General features: G+C 46.2%; 1 protein-coding gene across 1 annotated transcript in view; it reads right to left on the reverse strand.

Annotated features, from left to right (window-relative positions):
- LOC306814058 (CBP80/20-dependent translation initiation factor-like) overlaps positions 1 to 18,558 on the reverse strand; it is a gene marked incomplete at both ends in the record, with an annotated part of 276,253 nt that overhangs the window by 154,234 nt on the left and 103,461 nt on the right. The window lies entirely within an intron of this gene.

The raw sequence follows: 18,558 nt of genomic DNA on the forward strand, positions 1-18,558 counted from the left end.
CTTCAGTAATTTATGAAGAGCAACTTTTACTACTCACCTCATGACTCCTCATGATGTTAAGTCTTTAGCAAATATTTTGCTTACACCGATGCAATATGCAATATTCATGGCGCAATGGATAAAAAGGCTGGAAAATTTACTTGTAACATGAGCGCGGCACATTAATCAAGCCCTGGCTGCCTTAACTATTGTTATAAATGAGAAACAAAAAGTCTTGAAATTCAGCAAAATTTAGATTGCTTTATTTTATATAGACAGAGCAAAGCAGCGCTGGGGAGACGTGAGGGGTCACTGCCCACTCCACAGTCTGTCGAACCTTGGTTTGCAGCTTCTTCTTATAGTATGGTGCCTCATTGTAATTAATAATTTTTGGTTTTTTGCAGTCATAACTCTGCCAGGCAAGCAGTGTTGGCCAAAATAAACATCCATGTAAAGTCTCTGGGAGTCAGCCTCATAGATAACCATCTGGTCTTGGTAGATAAAACCGGCAGAAATTGGGAAGTTCTGGTCTTTGTAGATTGGCAGTCATTGATAAAACAAAGGCAGGAAGTCTGATTTTACAAAATCTATCAGACTATTGGAAAGTCTGATTTTACAAAATGGTAGTAGATACAAATTATTTAGAAAACATAATATTCAAAACGGGGGATTTAAAACAGAATGATTTATTTATATATTTTCCTCTATCAAGTGTCCATGCTTTACTTTAGACCTTAGTACTCTGGTTTATACAAACCCCAGTACTTTTATGAATCTTTTATATATTATCACACTATTGACCACCTGGCAGAGGAGGGGGTGCAAAAGACTCCGGAGATGTACCCTGGCTGTCGGAAAGGCATGTATTTCACAAACCAGTGCCACTCTAAGTTTCACCAGAATGGCCAGCCTTTGTATCAGGGAAACTTCTTTTGGAGTGCAGGACACGCGGAGACAGAAATCCCATAGTTGACATAGTAACCAGAAGCAACCTGAAGCTTTCAACCTTCCCAACTTCCACTCGTCGGACCGTCGCTGAGCTATGTTCAGCCAATCCAGGCAGCACAGGACTGGACGTATCAACAAATGACACAGTAACCTTGTCTAACAGCACGGTTTTTTGTCTCCCTACAGGCATCTATGGACCCTGGGAATCCGGATTGCTCATAGGTAGATCATCTACCTCAATAACAGGATTGTTTGTACTGCCCAGAGTCATAGACTCTGACTAGGCTGGGGAGATAAAAGATGATGGCATGGACCCCCTACCCGCCCTGTGTGGTCCCGGCCGGGACCAAAACAGCCCAACTCATATCTTTCTGCTACCCGGATACCTATAAAGAAGGGAAGTGGGTTTGGTTCAACAGGAGTTCCACAAATTATTTGGACACAAAATATCACATATGTATGCCAATACAAAGTATCTCTGAAAGGCAAGGACATAGTCTTAACAGGCCTCACTGACACTGGTGCAGATGTGACTTATCTTTAAAAGCCAAAGGCCCAGTGATTGGCCATTAACGACTTTGCCTCAGATGCTCTCAGGAGTGGGGGGATATAGTCAAAGCCTACAAAGCCAACACTTGGTACAAATTACAGGACCTGAGGCGCAGTGTGCTAGAATTAAACCTTTTGTATTGCCTGTCCCCCTGTTTTTGTGTGGGAGGGATGTATTAACTCAGTGGGGAATTTTCATAGTCACATTTTGCCTTGCGACCGCTGGAACGCGCAGCACCCTCAAACTGACTTGGAAAACTTCTGAGTCAGTATGGGTGAGCCAGCAGCCCCCATAATTACATAAACTGCGCACATTGAGTTGGTACAGCAACAACTCCCGAAAGGGCATATAGTCCCTTCTACCAGCCCTTGGAATTCCCCTGTGTTTGTTAATAAAAAACAAACGGGCAAGTGGCATTTGCTCCAGGACCTCCGAAAAATTAATTCTGTAATACAGGAAATGGGAGCTTTGCAGCCTGGGCTCCCCTCTCCTAACATGATTCCTTGAAATTGGCACTTGACATTAATTTATTTAAAGGATTTTTTTTTTCAATATTCCTTTGCATCCTGATGATGCTCCAAAATTCGCTTTTCCAGTTCCTATCATAAATATGCAGACACCCTTGCAGACATATCACTGGACTGTTTTGCCTGAGGGAATGTAAAATTATCCTACTATTTGCCAATGGTATGTTACTAAGGTCCTTAGTCCTATTTGGCAACAAATGCTTGATGTTCTTTTGTATCATTACGCGCATGATATTCTTATAGCAGCTGAAAAACAGGAGATAATGGAGGAAAGCTTAGTCATTCTCATCGAAGCTGTGAGTCAGGCAGGGCTTTGCATTGCTTCTGAAAAGGTACAGAAATATACTCCGTGGAAATATTTGGGGTGGCGCATTGGAGTTCACACAATTTGTCCCCAAAAATTAGAAATTCAGACTAACATTAAAACCTTACATGATGCAACAGAAACTTTTAGGTGCAATTAACTGAGTGCACTCCTTATTAGGAATCTCAAATGGAGAGCTGAGTCCTTTGTTTCAACTACTAAGAGGGGATTCAGACCTTTTGTCACCTAGAAGGCTCAATTTTCAAGCTCATCAAGCCCTGCAGGGCGTTTGTGGTACCTTAGCAAACTGGCAAGCTGCACGATGTGTACTCGAACTGTCTTTCTTTTAATAATTTGGCGCCCAGCAAAACAACTCCATGCCTTGATATGTCAATGAGACTCCAATGCACCAGACCTTTTGCTTATCATTGAATGGATTTTTTTAACACACCAAGCAATCAAAACCATCAGTACCCAACATGAAATTATTGCAAAACTGATTATTAAAGCCCGGGAGAGACTCACTTCTCTGGCAGGAGTGGAATTTTCCACTATTTACATGCCTATTGCCACCTTTTATTTGAACTTGGTATTTCAGGAATCTGAGGCTATTCAGATGACCTTTGCTGAATTCAGCGTGCAAATTTCAATACTCCTTCCAAAACAAAAGCTTTTGACACCTTTATTTCAATTGATAGAAAAACCAAAGAGGAGTGAGGTCCCACTTAAAGCCTTAAAAATATTCACAGATGGTTCTGGTTGCTCTCATTAATCATTAGTGGTATCGAGACATCTCTCATCTGGTACTTGGAAATCAGATGTGTCCACAGTTAAGGGGTCTCCCCAAATTGTTGGACTAGCTGCTATTGTCAGAGCTTTTCATATATGTTCTGATCCCTTTAATTTGGTAACAGATTCAGCTTATGTTGCAGGAATTGTGATGAGAGCTGAAGCATTAGTTTTGAAAGAGGTTGAAAATTCACAACTCTTATTTTTACAGGTCCTTGCTTTTTCCTCAGAAAATAGAACATCTCCTTACTTTGTTATGCATGTTCGATCACATACAGATCTTACCGGATTTTTTGGCTAAAGAGAACAGGCAGGTTGATGTCATAGCAATGCCTGTACTAAATTGTGTTCTACCTAATAAGATAGAGCAAGCTAAATTGAGTAATTAATGTTTTCACCAGAATGCTGCTGCTTTGATTTGGAACTTTGGCATTACTAAAGCCTAAGCCTCAGCAATTATCGCTGCTCGTCCTGAGTGTCAAATGTGTTCTTTTCCCTCTGTTGCAGGAGGTGTTAATCCCCGAGGGATTCAAAGCCTTCAAATCTGGCAAACATCACCCATTTTGAAGAGTTTGGCCCTTTCAAATACATTCATTCATATATTGACACCTTTTCTGGTGCTCTTTTTGCATCCGCCTATTCAGGGGAAACAGCTAAAATGTCTGTAGAAACTTTACTGCAGCTTTTGCAACCCTTGGTATACCTTCTGAGGTTAAGACCGATTATGGCCCAGTTTATACTTCCCATCGAGCTGCTGCCATTTTTGCTCTATGGGGAATTACTCACAAAACAGGTATTCCTCATTCCCCAAAAGGCCAATCTATTATTGAATGAGCTCATGGCTCTCTCAAGTGTCTTTTAATACTACAGAAAGGAGGAGCTGGAGATGGCACCCCTGCTGAGAGACTGCAAGAAAGCTCTTTATGTTTTTAATTTTTCAAATTGTTCTTTTATGGACCCCAATTCACCGATTGTTTGACATTTTAATTGCAATTCACAATTGCAACATAAGGAAAGGCCCTCTGTTTTAATAAAGGATCCAGAGTCAGGTAAAATATTGGGGCCTTATCCTTTGATCACCTGGGGTCGAGATTTTTCATGTGTCCTTACAGAGAATGGTTCCAAGCGGATCCCAGCAAAGAATGTGAAGCCTTTTTGAGAACCCCTGAAAGCAGCACCGGAGGATTCAACTTTAACTGCAGCACCTGAGGACACACTTGTAATACCAGCATCTGAGGAGGACACTAGGGAACAGGACCACACCACCACATTAGCATCTGTTAAACATCTAACTGACTTATGTCCTTGGGAAAATGGTTTGATTACCTAAGGGTATCAGAGTTTACAGGGTTTGGTTGTCTCTGGGAGAATCAGTATTCCATACATCACGCACAAGTTCAACAACTAGTGTGTAGGTATAAGTTTGGTTTACCTGAACAATTGGAAATTACTCCAGAGCAGTGGCTTACTGCCACTAAGAATAAGAAAGCAATGACTTTCCAAATATTATCGTATTTACTGGGAATTGTTTCTAGTGCTCAGACCTGGCCTGTTAATCAAACAAAAACAAATGTCTGTGTATCCTTAACAAATGTTACAGGACAAGATACGTTGTGTTTGGCCACTGCATCCCCAGATAAACCCTTTTCAACCTGCCTTGCTGCTCTGCCCATAGACAATTGGCCTCACCTGCATCAGGCAAATGCAGTGTTGCAAAACTGCAATCATGCTGACACCTGGGACCAGTGGACTCCTTATCTTTCCCTGGCATCCCTTGAGCCCCAGGAATTAGAACTTCTGGGCTCAGTGAACATGGATTTTTGTGTAAGGTTTAATTACTCTGGGAAAAACCAGTCCAAGACATGGGATGTATCCCCCCCACCATACTGTGTATAGAAATGTGAGTGCTGGGTGTAATTATATATCTAGTATAATTTCTCGCTCCATCAATGCTCCTTTACTTCTAACTCCGGGAATGTTCTTAGTCTGCGGGGGAAGGGCCTAGCCTGCAATCCCATCGCATATTAAAGGAGGACCATGTAGCCTTGGGTGATTATCCCTTTTAACCCCAAACGCGTCCATGATTTTTCAACATAAATATCCCTCCAGAATTAAGAGAACCTTACATGCTGATCACAGAGATTGCGATGACCAGCTTGATTTTTGGTCTAAGGGACAGGGATGGGCAGCATCATTTTTCACCCCTGGTATAGCAGCAGCAAAAGCCTTAGGTTTACTTAATCGATTAGGCTGTTGGCTAGCTAAACAAACTAATGCTACATCCTTAGCACTAACAGGACTTTTAACTGATGTTGATTGTGTTAGACATGCTACTTTGCAAAATAGAGTAGCAATCGATTTTTTTATTTTAGCACAGGGACATGGGTGTGACGAATTCCATGGAATGTATTGCCTTAATCTTTCTGACCACTCCCAGTCAATCTATGCCAGCATTCAATCACTGAAAGAAGGTGTGAATAAACTGCAGGTAGATAATGTGTATGACTGTCTGAACCGGCTCCTGAGGGATTGAGGACTCACTGGCTGGGTTAGGAATTTAGTTAAAGTAAGTTTTTATGTATTAGGCATCAGATTATGCATTGTAGTAGTTATTCCTTGCATTTTACAGTGTGAAAAATCGAATAGACATCACTTAAGAGTGTATTCTTGTCTGAAAGAAACAGGAGAGATATGGTAAATGAGACTGATAGTACTGTAGATTTAATCAGCATATGCAGTTTGACAAAATGGATGCCTTGGCGTGAGCAGAGCTCTAACTGCAAGATTGAATTAAGTTTGGCTTATGGCAAAGAAGATTTTACCAAGTAGAAATGCAAAGTTTGCCTGTGTGATGTTTAGCTAGATGATTGTAGTAAAATATTACTAGCTTTCCAGAAATGGTATATAAGCACATGTAGTGCTCAGTAAAGTTGGACTCTGATCACCATTCAGTGTTCCCTTCCGACTCTCTCTCATCATCAATAGTAACTGAGACTGATAGTACTGTAGATTTAATTAGCATATGCAGTTTGATAATCAAGATGCCTTGACAAGAGCAAACAGAGCTTTGAAGATTACAAGAAGACTCGATCAAAACTGGCTGACAGCAAAGACGATTTAACAAAGTAGAAATGTAAAGTTTGTTTGTGTGATGCTTAACCCAATGAATGTATTAAAAAATTACTAGTGTGATATATGATATAATGTAATTCGTGTAAAGTTGAAAATTAATGTAGAATAAGCAATGTTTGTATGAATAAAATAATAAAAAACTTGAAAACCAAAACTGCGGAGAGAGGAACAGAGATTGCTTAATCGCAACACTGTAACTGCCAACAAAAGATGAAGAGCTGGGATTAGCAAAACAATAGACGTAGCCGATGGTTTTGTCCAGGGAACACCCAAACAATAAAAGCCGGATAAGGACCCACGATTAAAATAGCCTGAGCCATGGGGAAAAATGCATCTAAATGCCAGTTTTCAGTAAACCAAGAACTGCAAGTTACATCTGAATACCATCTTCCCAAAAAACCAGAACCAGCCTTCATCAGAATTCATCATCTCCCAGAATATGGTTTTGTCCGGCCCAACGCAGTGAAAAAACCCACATGAATATGTGGAACAACGAAAGAAGACAAAGACCTCCGCTCCAGGCTAAAAAAAACCAAACTGTATAAAAACTGAGCTGACCAAGATAGTTGTGCGAACATTAGAGGATCTGATGCAATAGAGATCAGATCAGAGTGTTCACCCGGCTCCGACCCCGGGCTCGGCGCTTTCCCTTTTTTTTTGATTGTGGCTATGGAGGACTGAGGACCATATTTCAGTCGCAAAATAAATATCGCTTATTTTAGTCATATTTAATCCGGCTTAATCTCGTTTTTATCTATAACACTAGTGTAATGGATGAATATAATGTAATTCGTGTAAGAATTATATAGTATATTTGTAAGAGCAAAGTAAAAAGCTAAAACCAAACCACAGACCGTAAAGACACCGATCGCTTGATTATATCATTGTAACATCCAACAAAAGTAGGATAGCTCAAATTAACAACTTAATAGACCTAGCTGCAGCGGAGATGGCCCTGTCTAGGAAGGCACCCAAGCTGCGAGGACCGGATAAGCACCCTTGATTAAAGATAATCAACGCCATGGAAAAAAACCACATCTGAATGCCTGGTTTCCCATAAACTTAGATTGACAGGATACATCTCAATGTCGCCTTCCCGAAAGCCAGGACATGTCCTCATCAGAATTCATCGTCTCCCAGGATATGGTTTTGTCCAGCCCAAGCGGTGAAAGAAAACTACATGAATATGCTGAACAACAAGAGAAGACAAAGACCTCTGATCCAGGCAGGGAAAAACTGTATAAAAACTGGACTAACCAAAGCTGTTCCGTGAGCATTTGGGGATTCGGAGCGATAGAGTTCGAATCATTTTGTGTTCACCCGACGTCGACCGCGGACTCGACGCTGTTCCTTTGCGGGTGTGGCTATCGAGGACCGTATTTTGGTGTCAAAATAAATATCGCTTATTTTAATCATATTTAATTCGGTTTGATTACGTTTTTATCTATAACACTAGCCTTCCTGAAAATGGTATATAAGCATATGTAGCTCACAGTAAAATTTGGATTGTGATCACGAATCGGTAGTCCCCATCTCTCTCTCAGTCATCGATACTCCATCCTCCCTAAGACATGGGGCTGTGCTTTCGTCTGTCATCGTCTCCTGTCCTTGCCCATAAATTGACCACTAAAAGCCTTGTGAGATACGAGCTTGCATCTAGAAACACATGGATTTCCTTTAGATAAGGTGTTCAGCTTGATTTGATTTTTGAATCCAACAAGATGTGATTGAGTCAATATGATTATGATGGCACAAACTTTTAAGACTTCCCCAGCAACCTTTTCCTGATCTTCAGCAAAACTGTCCCCTTCCTTAGGTGACACAGAACGATTTCAGTACTCTGTTAACTAGAAGACCAAGAAGTAGGTACAAACTCACTTGTCTTAACCTGTTGCAACTCCATATATTTTTTGCAAATGCTATCTAAACTGAACAAGGTTTCTTATCACTCCTGCAAGGCTGGTGTATACCACTGTCCACATATTTTTTAGGCCATAGGGTTTGGCCAGCCAAACCTTCCATCCCAAAATGCATCATACCAGGATGCCATGGGATCTGGAGAAACCCTATGCAGTACCAAGTTGACTTGCAAGGCTTCAATATATACTTAATAAATGGTGGTTTTGGGAACTTTTTGAGAAACAAAGGACCAAACTCAGAGCCCACCTGCCCAAGGAGACAACATTAGAGCACAGCTTGTGGTCTGCTAGCAGAGAAGCATTGGGTTGGGAACGATCCGAGGAGACGACTTGAGAAATGAGTCCTTGTGCCCCATTTTCTAGAATACTTTTTTCTTGCAGGAGAGGTCCTGCCACTGCCCAGGAAAACTCCCTCCTTCCCTAGAGTAGTTGCCTATGGGACATCAAATTAAGCTGCCCTTGGTAATATCTTCTAGGATGTATCTTGTATGGCAGCAAACAGTGGAATAGCATTTGGCACAATAAAACCATCATTGGTGTTTAACACTTGCTCACATGGACATCTATGAAAAATTTGCCTCCCCTGCTCTCCTTCAATAATCTCATCAAATGGTGATGTCCTCCATCCCCCTCACCAGGAGGTGACAATTACACCTAATGTGTCTAAGCCAACAGAGAAAACATTGGGTGCAGGATTTCTGCTGGGTGAGGTAGTGTTGGGGATTGGGGTTTGTTCCCTTACTTTTTTTTCCTCTCTGGGGAATTTTTCCTATTATTATGCCAAGAAAGCTTGTTGGGCTGCACCCTAGCCCCTGATGGCTCAAGACAAAGGGATGGGCAAGGGATGTCTCCCTTTTTTCGCTCGCTGGCGGGGTCGGAGGAAGAGATGCGCTGGTTGTTTGCTTCCAGGCGGCGCTCCAGCCCAACGCTAAGAGCCAGGTTCTCTGCTGTGGGACACTGCACTGACGTTTTCCCGGCTCCAGACGATACCTCTGAGCACGCGGCCGAGCACCACGACCCACACGGTGAGTGGGCAGCCCTTCCTCCACCCTTCTCCCACCTGGGACACTGCGCTGCTGCCTCCCCCCGCTCCAGCCTGCTACCTCCGCTTCTGCGTGGGCCCTGCCCCGCCCCCCACCACTGGTACCGAGAGCAGGAAGAGAGTCTGCGGCCGAAAAAGGGACTGAAACTGAGTTATTGTTCTCTATTGTTAATTTTCATAGCTGCTGTTGTTTCTGATTGTCTGGTTAGATATATTAGTAAAGAGCTGTTATTCATACCCTCCTATCTCTGCCTGAGAGTCCCTGATTCAGAAATTATAATAATCAGGAGGGAAAGGGTTTACATTGTCCATCTCGGGAGGAGTTCCTGCCTTTCTTGGTAAATACCTGTCCTCCAAACCAAGACAGGTAGGAAGGGTGATATGTCTCCCTGATCTCCTGCCCTGATTACAATCTCTTTGTAGTAGGGGCCTCACCAACTCATGTAGGCTTTTACAACACCCTGTGGAACCAAACCTTCCACCAGATGTGGCTCTGATGTTGATCACTGTTATCAAAATGTGTCCAACAGACCCAGAGTGGTCCTTAACTGAGAAAGTTGAAGACTGTTTTAATAACACCTCTAATTCACTCTTCATGTCTATCTTATTCAACATATGAAGTATGCATCCCATAGAAAAATTACTCATGGAACATAAAAGCATATCCTATATGCAAGGGGAGAGCTATGGTTGCACACCCATAGGGTTGCTTCTCCCCAAGGGAGTGAAAGGTGACAGAGTGACAGAGACCTCAGGTAGGTGAGCTGTGCTTCACTGTGATTCTTGATAGCATTTCCCAAGGAAAGGTGATGGACAAGTGTCACGGTTCGCCCAACCCAAGAGGGAGTCGTGACTGGTACTTTTATGGATCTCAGAGCGCAAAAGACACAGCAGGGGACAAAACCAGTTTACTTCTACAGAAATGCACTTTATTTAGTGCCAACCAAAATGTGATAGTGGGACAGAGAGAGAGAGAGAGAGAGAAAAGAGGGGTTGGGATTATAGCTACCAAGACAGGCAGACGAATCCTCGTGGAGTGTTGGGGGTTGAGTGTTTTTCTGTTACTGTGTCAATTGAAAGAATTTTTCCCATTATCATGCCAATGGAGCTGGCCGGGCTACACCCAGGGTCCCTGATGACTCCAGACAAAGGGGTGGGTGAAGACAGCCCCCGGAGGGGCCTCTGAGGCTTCCGGGAGGGCACTCGCGTTTCCGGCGAGCTCGGAAGAGGACGCGCGGGATCGTTCAGCCACGCAGACGAGCACAGGAGAGCCAGACCCTCTGCGATCACCTGCCCTGCATCTGCCCCGTTCCAGCCTCCTGCCTCTGCGGACACAGCTGATCACCCGGACACACACGGTGAGCGAGTAGCCGCCGCTCCAGCCCGTTCCTGCCTGGGACCGGCGTGGCTGCTGCCGCCCAGCCCCCCTCCTTCCTTCCTCCATTTCCCGCTTGCCTTTTGGCAGATCCGGGCTCTGGACTAAGCACAGAGACAGCGTGCTTGCATCTAAAGGGACTGACACCGAGTTACCTATTTCGTTCTGTTAGCAATTTTAACTGTTATTGTTTTCTGTTTGTATAGTTAGATGTATTAGTAAAAGAGCTGTTATTCCCACCCCCCTTATTTCTGCCTCAGAGTCCTTGATTCAAACAATCATAATACTTGGAGGAGGGGAGTGGAACCAAAGTCTCTATTCCAAAGGGAAACTTCTGCCCTTACTGGCAGACACCTGTCCTTTCAAACCAGGACAGATTTTGGCGCCCAACGTGGGGCATAGGACACTGAGTTGAGAGTTAACACAGGAATAACAGCTCTCTTAACTGGCAATATGTTGTCTGGTTTAATCTGGTTTGTGATCCATGTGGTCACAGCCATCTCCCTCCCATTTGTAAGCCCTTTTTTGAATTTGGGCCCCCTCACCAAGGTTGCTGTGGCTATTGTCTGATTGGTTTGGTGGATTGATTATGTCAGGAATTCATGGGTTTTTAATTTTTTCTGGGAAGCGGTTGCATGGATCCAGAGCTATCGTACTCTAACTGCGCGTTTCTGGGGCTATTTCAGTAATGGTACTTACTGTGAGGTAACGAGTGCAAGGGAAATTTTTTCCCAACCCATCACCCAGTTTTTTGAGGCTACCCCACTGGTTCTCAAGGATTTCAGACCTGTTTTAATTGCCACTGTTATTATACAGTGGCTGGTGTTGCTGATTGGCCTGTTTTACTTAGCATTCAGAAACAAGGGAATATTGGTTTGGACGACAACTCTGATACCTGCCCCAGGGACTAGGGATGATGTCCCACAGCCCACTGCAGAAATGAGCCATCCAGAGTGGGTGGGGGCTCTAGTGAAGGATATAGGTCAAATGCTGAAAGAGCATAGCCAGATGATAAAGGAGTATTTTTCTCCAGCTGGTGAGAAACCCTCCCTCTGCCCTAAAGAGAAAGAATCAGATGGTGCTGCAGTGGAACCCGTAGATGTCATATCTGTCCAGGTTCCAGCTGAGTCACAGGAGCAGCCACAGGCAGCAGCAGTTGCTCCTGTGGAAACTAGGAAATCTAAGATTAAAACGAGGCACTTAGATAATGGGGATCAGCAAGGAGGGTCCTCACAACCAGCAAGGGAGCCAGAGGTTGAGATTGTCACCGAGTCCCTCTCATACGATAGTCTCCGTAACCTGCGTAAAGACATTGCCCGGCACGGCCGTGAGCCCTTTACAACTTGGTTACTCCGGGTCCGGGACCTTACAGGAACAGGTGTTCAACTGGATGGAATTGAGGCCAGGAATTTGGGATCCTTGGCCCAGGATTCAGGTGTGGACCAGATATTCGTAAGGGAGCAAGGCCTCCTTTCCCTCTGGGACCGGCTTTTAATGAGTGTGAGAGAGAAGTTTTTACACAGAGAGAGAATGCAGGAGCACCACCGTAGGATGCGCTGGCAGACCCTTGAGGAAGGGATCCAGCAGCTGAGAGAGACAGCAGTATTAGAGGTACTCTTTGGGAGGGATGGACAGCATGACAATGACCCTGACAAGGTCAAGTGCACAGGGCAGATGTTATGGAATCTGGCAACCTTGGGTCCATCTCAATATACCACCTACATAGCAATGATTAATGCCGATAACAGTCCAGAGACAGTGTGTTCTGTTGCCAACAAACTCAGAAATTTCGAGAGCATGATGAATGGCCCAATGCAGGCTAATGTCTCTGCCGTGGCCAGGGACCTCCAACAGGTCGAAGATAGGATGAGGGATATGAGGGAGGAGATGATAGAGAGAATTGAGGAGGTGAGGAAGATCAGCGTAGCAGCAGTACGAGTCACAGGTCCCCAAGTCAGAGCTTCACGTCCCCCAGCTAGGGAGAGAGGGTACACCTCACGAGCTGACCTGTGGTTTTTCCTGCGAGACCATGGGGAAGACATGGGAAAATGGGATGGGAAACCCACTTCTGTCCTGGCAGCACGGGTGCGTCAGCTCAGGGAGAGAAATGCTAACCGAGGGGGCCGCACTAAAATGAAGGTAGCCTCAACCTCCCACAAGCAAGGTGCAGGGTATTACAGCAAGGAGGATGTTCTGTCAGATCCCCTGGAAGGAACCTCCACTATGTATGCCCAGGAAAGAAATAATAACCAGGGCTAGAGGGGCCCTGCCTCTAGCCAGGGAGAGGCATGGGATGACAGGATCTATTGGATAGTGTGGGTGCGATGGCCTGGCACGTCAAAGCCACAGAAACATAAAGTGTTAGTTGATACTGGTTCACAATGCACCCTGATACCATCAGAACATGTGGGGAAGGTACCTGTTTCCATTGTTGGGGTGACGGGGGGATCACAGGAATTCACTTTGCTGGAAGCTGAGATTAGCCTGACAGGGAAGGGGTGGCAGAAACATCCAATTGTAACTGGCCCAGGGGCACCGTGCATTCTAGGCATAGACTTCCTCAGGAACGGCTACTACAAAGACCCAAAGGGGTTCAGGTGGGCTTTTGGAATAGCTACTGTAGAGACAGAGAGCATTAAGCAGTTGAACATCTTGCCTGGACTGTCAGAAAACCCCTCTGCAGTAAGACTCCTGAAAGTGACTGAGCAACAGGTGCCAATTGCCACCATGACAGTGCACCGCGGGCAGTACCGGACAAATCGAGATGCTGTGATCCCCATCCACAAAATGATCCGTGATCTAGAGAGCCAAGGGGTGGTCAGCAAGAGCCACTCACCCTTCAACAGTCCTATCTGGCCTGTGCAGAAATCTGATGGAGAATGGAGACTGACTGTGGACTATCGGGGATTGAATGAAGTGACTCCACCGCTGAGCGCTGCCGTGCCGGACATGCTGGAACTCCAGTACGAGCTGGAGTCCAAGGCAGCAAGGTGGTATGCCACCATTGACATTGCAAATGCATTCTTCTCCATTCCTTTGGCAGCCGAATGCAGGCCTCATTTTGCTTTTACCTGGAGGGGCGTGCAGTACACCTGGAACCGACTGCCCCAGGGGTGGAAACACAGCCCCACCATCTGCCACGGACTGATCCAGGCTGCACTGGAGAAGGGTGAGGCTCCAGAACATTTGCAGTACATCGATGACATCATTGTGTGGGGGAACACAGCAATGGAGGTGTTTGAGAAAGGAGAGAAGATCATCCAGATTTTGCTGGGAGCCGGTTTCGCCATTAAAAAGAGCAAAGTCAAAGGACCTGCCCGAGAGATCCAGTTCCTGGGAGTGAAGTGGCAGGATGGACGGCGCCAGATCCCCACTGAAGTCATCAATAAGATCACTGCAATGTCCCCCACCAACAAGCAAGAAGGAGACACAAGCTTTTCTAGGTGCTATCAGCTTTTGGAGAATGCACGTCCCTGAGTACAGCCAGATTGTGAGCCCTCTCTACCTGGTCACTCGCAAGAAGTATGATTTCCACTGGGGCCCTGAACAACAGCAAGCTTTTGCCCAGATCAAACAGGAAATCGCTCATGCAGTGGCCTTTGGCCCAGTCAGGACAGGACCAGAGGTAAAGAATGTGCTCTACTCTGCAGCTGGGAACCATGGTCTGTCCTGGAGCCTTTGGCAGAAGGTGCCTGGTGAGACCCGAGGCCGACCCCTGGGATTCTGGAGCAGAAGCTACAAAGGATCTGAAGCCAACTACACTCCCACAGAGAAGGAAATCTTGGCTGCCTATGAGGGAGTTCAAGCTGCCTCAGAGGTGATTGGCACAGAAGCACAACTTCTCCTGGCACCCCGACTGCCAGTGCTGGGGTGGATGTTCAAAGGAAAGGTTCCCTCTACCCACCACGCCACCGACGCCACATGGAGCAAGTGGATTGCCCTCATCACGCAGCGCGCCCGTATTGGCAACCTGAATCGCCCTGGGATTTTGGAGATAATTACGAACTGGCCAGAAGGTGAAGATTTTGGTCTCGCTGATGAAGAGGAGCAGAAGCAAGTGACCCGGGCTGAAGAAGCTCCACCGTACAACCAGCTGCCAGCAGATGAAACACGCTACGCCCTTTTCACCGACGGCTCCTGCCGCATTGTGGGGATGAACCGGAAGTGGAAAGCTGCCGTATGGAGCCCCACACGACAGGTTGCACAAGCTACTGAAGGAGAAGGTGGATCGAGTCAACTTGCTGAACTCAAAGCTGTTCAGCTGGCCTTGGACATTGCTGAGAGAGAGAAATGGCCAAAGCTCTACCTTTACACTGATTCGTGGATGGTAGCCAATGCTCTGTGGGGTTGGCTGGAAAGGTGGAAAAAGGCTGACTGGCAACGTAGAGGAAAACCAATCTGGGCTGCTGATGAGTGGAAAGACATTGCCACTCGGGTAGAGAAGCTCCCCGTGAAAGTCCGTCATGTGGATGCCCATGTTCCCAAGAGTCGGGCTAATGAAGAACACAGGCACAACAAGCAGGTAGATCAGGCTGCACAGATAGAGGTCTCAAAAGACTTAGATTGGGAACACAAGGGAGAACTGTTCCTGGCTCGATGGGCCCATGATGCCTCAGGCCATCAGGGCAGACATGCCACCTATAAGTGGGCACGAGACCGAGGGGTGGATTTAACCATGGACAGCATCTCTCAGGTTATTCATGACTGTGACACGTGCGCTGCCATCAAACAGGCCAAGCGGGTGAAGCCCCTCTGGTATGGGGGGCGATGGTCCAAATATAAGTATGGAGAGGCCTGGCAGATTGACTATATCACACTGCCTCAGACCCGCCAAGGCAAGCTCTACGTGCTGACCATGGTGGAAGCCACCACCGGATGGTTGGAGACCTACGCTGTGCCCCACGCCACTGCTCGGAACACCATCCTGGGCCTGGAAAAACAAGTCCTCTGGAGACATGGTACCCCTGAAAGAATTGAGTCATACAATGGGACTCATTTCAAAAATAGCCTTATAAACACCTGGGCTAAAGAACACGGCATCAAGTGGGTGTACCATATTCCTTACCATGCACCAGCGGCTGGGAAAGTTGTACGGTGCAATGGTCTGCTTAAAACCACCTTAAAGGCACTTGGTGGGGGGACTTTCAAGAACTGGGAGATCAACCTACCAAAGGCCACATGGTTAGTGAATACCCGAGGTTCCACTAACCGAGCAGGCCCTGCCCAGTCAGAGCCCTTGGGAGCACCAGATGGAGATAAGGTTCCAGTGGTACACCTGAGAGGCATGTTAGGGAAAACTGTCTGGGTGAACTCTGCTTCCAGCAAAGACAATCCTGTTCGTGGGGTGGTTTTCGCTCAAGGACCAGGTTGCACTTGGCGGGTGATGCAAAAGGATGGAGAGACCCGATGCATACCCCAAGGGGACCTTGTTCTAGGGTGAACTATATATGATAGTGTGCCTGTAACTACATGTATGTATATAATTTAAAGGTTTCAATATGATGTAGCATGATGGCATGGAAAAATTCGGGGTGGATAATGTTGGAGGTTGAGTGTTTTTCTGTTACTGTGTCAATTGAAAGAATTTTTCCCATTATCATGCCAATGGAGCTGGCCGGGTTACACCCAGGGTCCCTGATGGGTCCAGACAAAGGGGTGGGTGGGGACGGCCCCCGGAGGGGCCTCTTAGGCTTCCGGGAGGGCACTCGCGTTTCCGGCGAGCTCGGAGGAGGACGCCTGGGATCGTTCAGCCACGCGGCCGAGCACAGCAGAGCCAGACCCTCTGCGATCACCTGCCCTGCATCTGCCCCGTTCCAGCCTCCTGCCTCTGCAGACACAGCTGATCACCCGGACACACACGGTGAGCGAGTAGCCGCCGCTCCAGCCCGTTCCCGCCCGGGACCAGCGTGGCCGCTGCCGCCCACCCCCCCTCCTTCCTTCCTCCATTTCCCGCTTGCCTTTTGGCAGATCCGGGCTCTGGACTAAGCACAGAGACAGCGTGCTTGCATCTAAAGGGACTGACACCGAGTTACCTATTTCGTTCTGTTAGCAATTTTAACTGTTATTGTTTTCTGTTTGTATAGTTAGATATATTAGTAAAAGAGCTGTTATTCCCACCCCCCTTATCTCTGCTTCAGAGTCCTTGATTCAATCATAATACTTGGGGGAGGGGAGTGGAACCAAAGTCTCTATTCCAAAGGGAAACTTCTGCCCTTACTGGCAGACACCTGTCCTTTCAAACCAGGACATGGAGTCAGCCTGTAGATGTCTGTTGCCATCTGGGGAGATCTCAGGGGTCTCCTCTGAGAAAGTCACTTTTATAGTCCTTTCCCAAAGCGAGTGGCTTCTGCCCAAAAGGTGGGAAGATTTATGGACTATTGTATGTGGAGCTCGTTACCCTGAGGAACAGGTGGAAACAGGATGCTTCAAGGAACACCAAACCATCTTTGTTGTTATGGACACACGCAGGGCAGCCCATACTGACCAGTCCATTGTTCTTCCATCTGTGGGAGCTTTGTTGAGTAAACGCCCCGTGACTAGTTGTCATGGGAAACCAGTCCTGGTAGGCATCACCTGCGGAACAGTCACTTGGCGTTCCTCCCATCCCTGGCCAGCACAGGCCTCAGGCGAGGGTCATTGTGCAGAAACAGACGAGAGGCTTGGACAGACTCTCACAACAAGAAGCAGGGGCAAGAACTATTTATAGCACAGCTGGACATCAGCATCATTTTGCATGAGAAACAAAAGGTGCTTCACTAGTCCAAGACGTGGCTCCCTCCTAGTCCCAAATGCACCTCAGAGACTAGGGAACCTTGAAAATTCCTTGGGTCAAACCACATGGCATGGGGAGAGGAGGGCTGCTGGGGTCCCCAGCTGAAGTCTAGGGGATGGGACCAAGACTTTTCTGCTTAAATAATTATTTAAGAGACTGTTGCTTCAGTCCAGATTCCTCTACCTGGGAATCTTAGCTTTCTGTAATCAAAATTGTTTTTCTGTCTAAGTTTTGACAGCACTGAGAAAGACTTGGGCAAGACTGCATACCCTGTGCTCTTTCCATTTTATTTCATTTGTGTCTGATTAGGGCTGAAACAACCCCATGTATACTCCCCCAAATGATGCTGTATCAATTGGGTTTTAAGGCTTTTGTCTCTCCTCCTGGGATATTATGCCGGGGCTACTAGGTTTGGGCTGCATCTCAACCCTCCATCTTCCAACCACAGCCCAAGGCAGTTTCTTTTGCTCTCTCTCCTTGCTGTCTGTGCAGGAGGCAGGGATGCCCTGGGAGGGGATGGGGGGGGGGGGGAGGGTGAATGCTTCTATCTGCATACAGTTTATGTAAAGGAACCAGAAAGAAAAAGTAATAGCAATAGCAATAGCAATACACGTCTAGTATGATCCCTCCAACTGACTGGTTTTTTTTGGATGGGAGGGAAGAACCAATATGTAGTTCCATGTCTTTGGTCCAGATCAGTTTTGGGCAACAGGGATTTGGGCAGAAGGTATCCTGTCCCCCAGCATAATGCACTCTTCATATGGCAGATGAAGATCCCCTTGGTGAACTGGGATGGGAACAGAATCCTCTAACCTCCACTGCAATTTCTTGAAGAGTTCAGCCCAGCATTGTGAGAAAGCCCACCCGGTTTGTTCTTGCAACACAATCAGACTTCAGCTTAGTTTTAACCATGTTTTGATGATCAAAAGGCTGCAACCCAGCTGAAACAAGACTTTTTTTCCTAAATCACAAGATTAAATTGGCTTTTAAATTGTATACAGAAAAAAGGAGGGAGCCCCAAAGAGGAGAGAAACTAAATTTGCTGCTGAATAACTGCCCTGCCCACAAAAGAATATTTCTAGGATGCCTCAGCAAACTCTTTTCAGCAGTTTTTTTGTCACTTGGTAAAATTCAGGAAAACCAAACCACACACAGAGTTAGCAACATCATGGCTGTTCATGAGTTGAGAAGCAATGGGAAGATTTGAGGACACACTCTAAC

Source organism: Erithacus rubecula (genome assembly GCF_903797595.1).
Source record: "Erithacus rubecula genome assembly, chromosome: W".
Lineage (NCBI taxonomy): Eukaryota > Metazoa > Chordata > Aves > Passeriformes > Muscicapidae > Erithacus > Erithacus rubecula.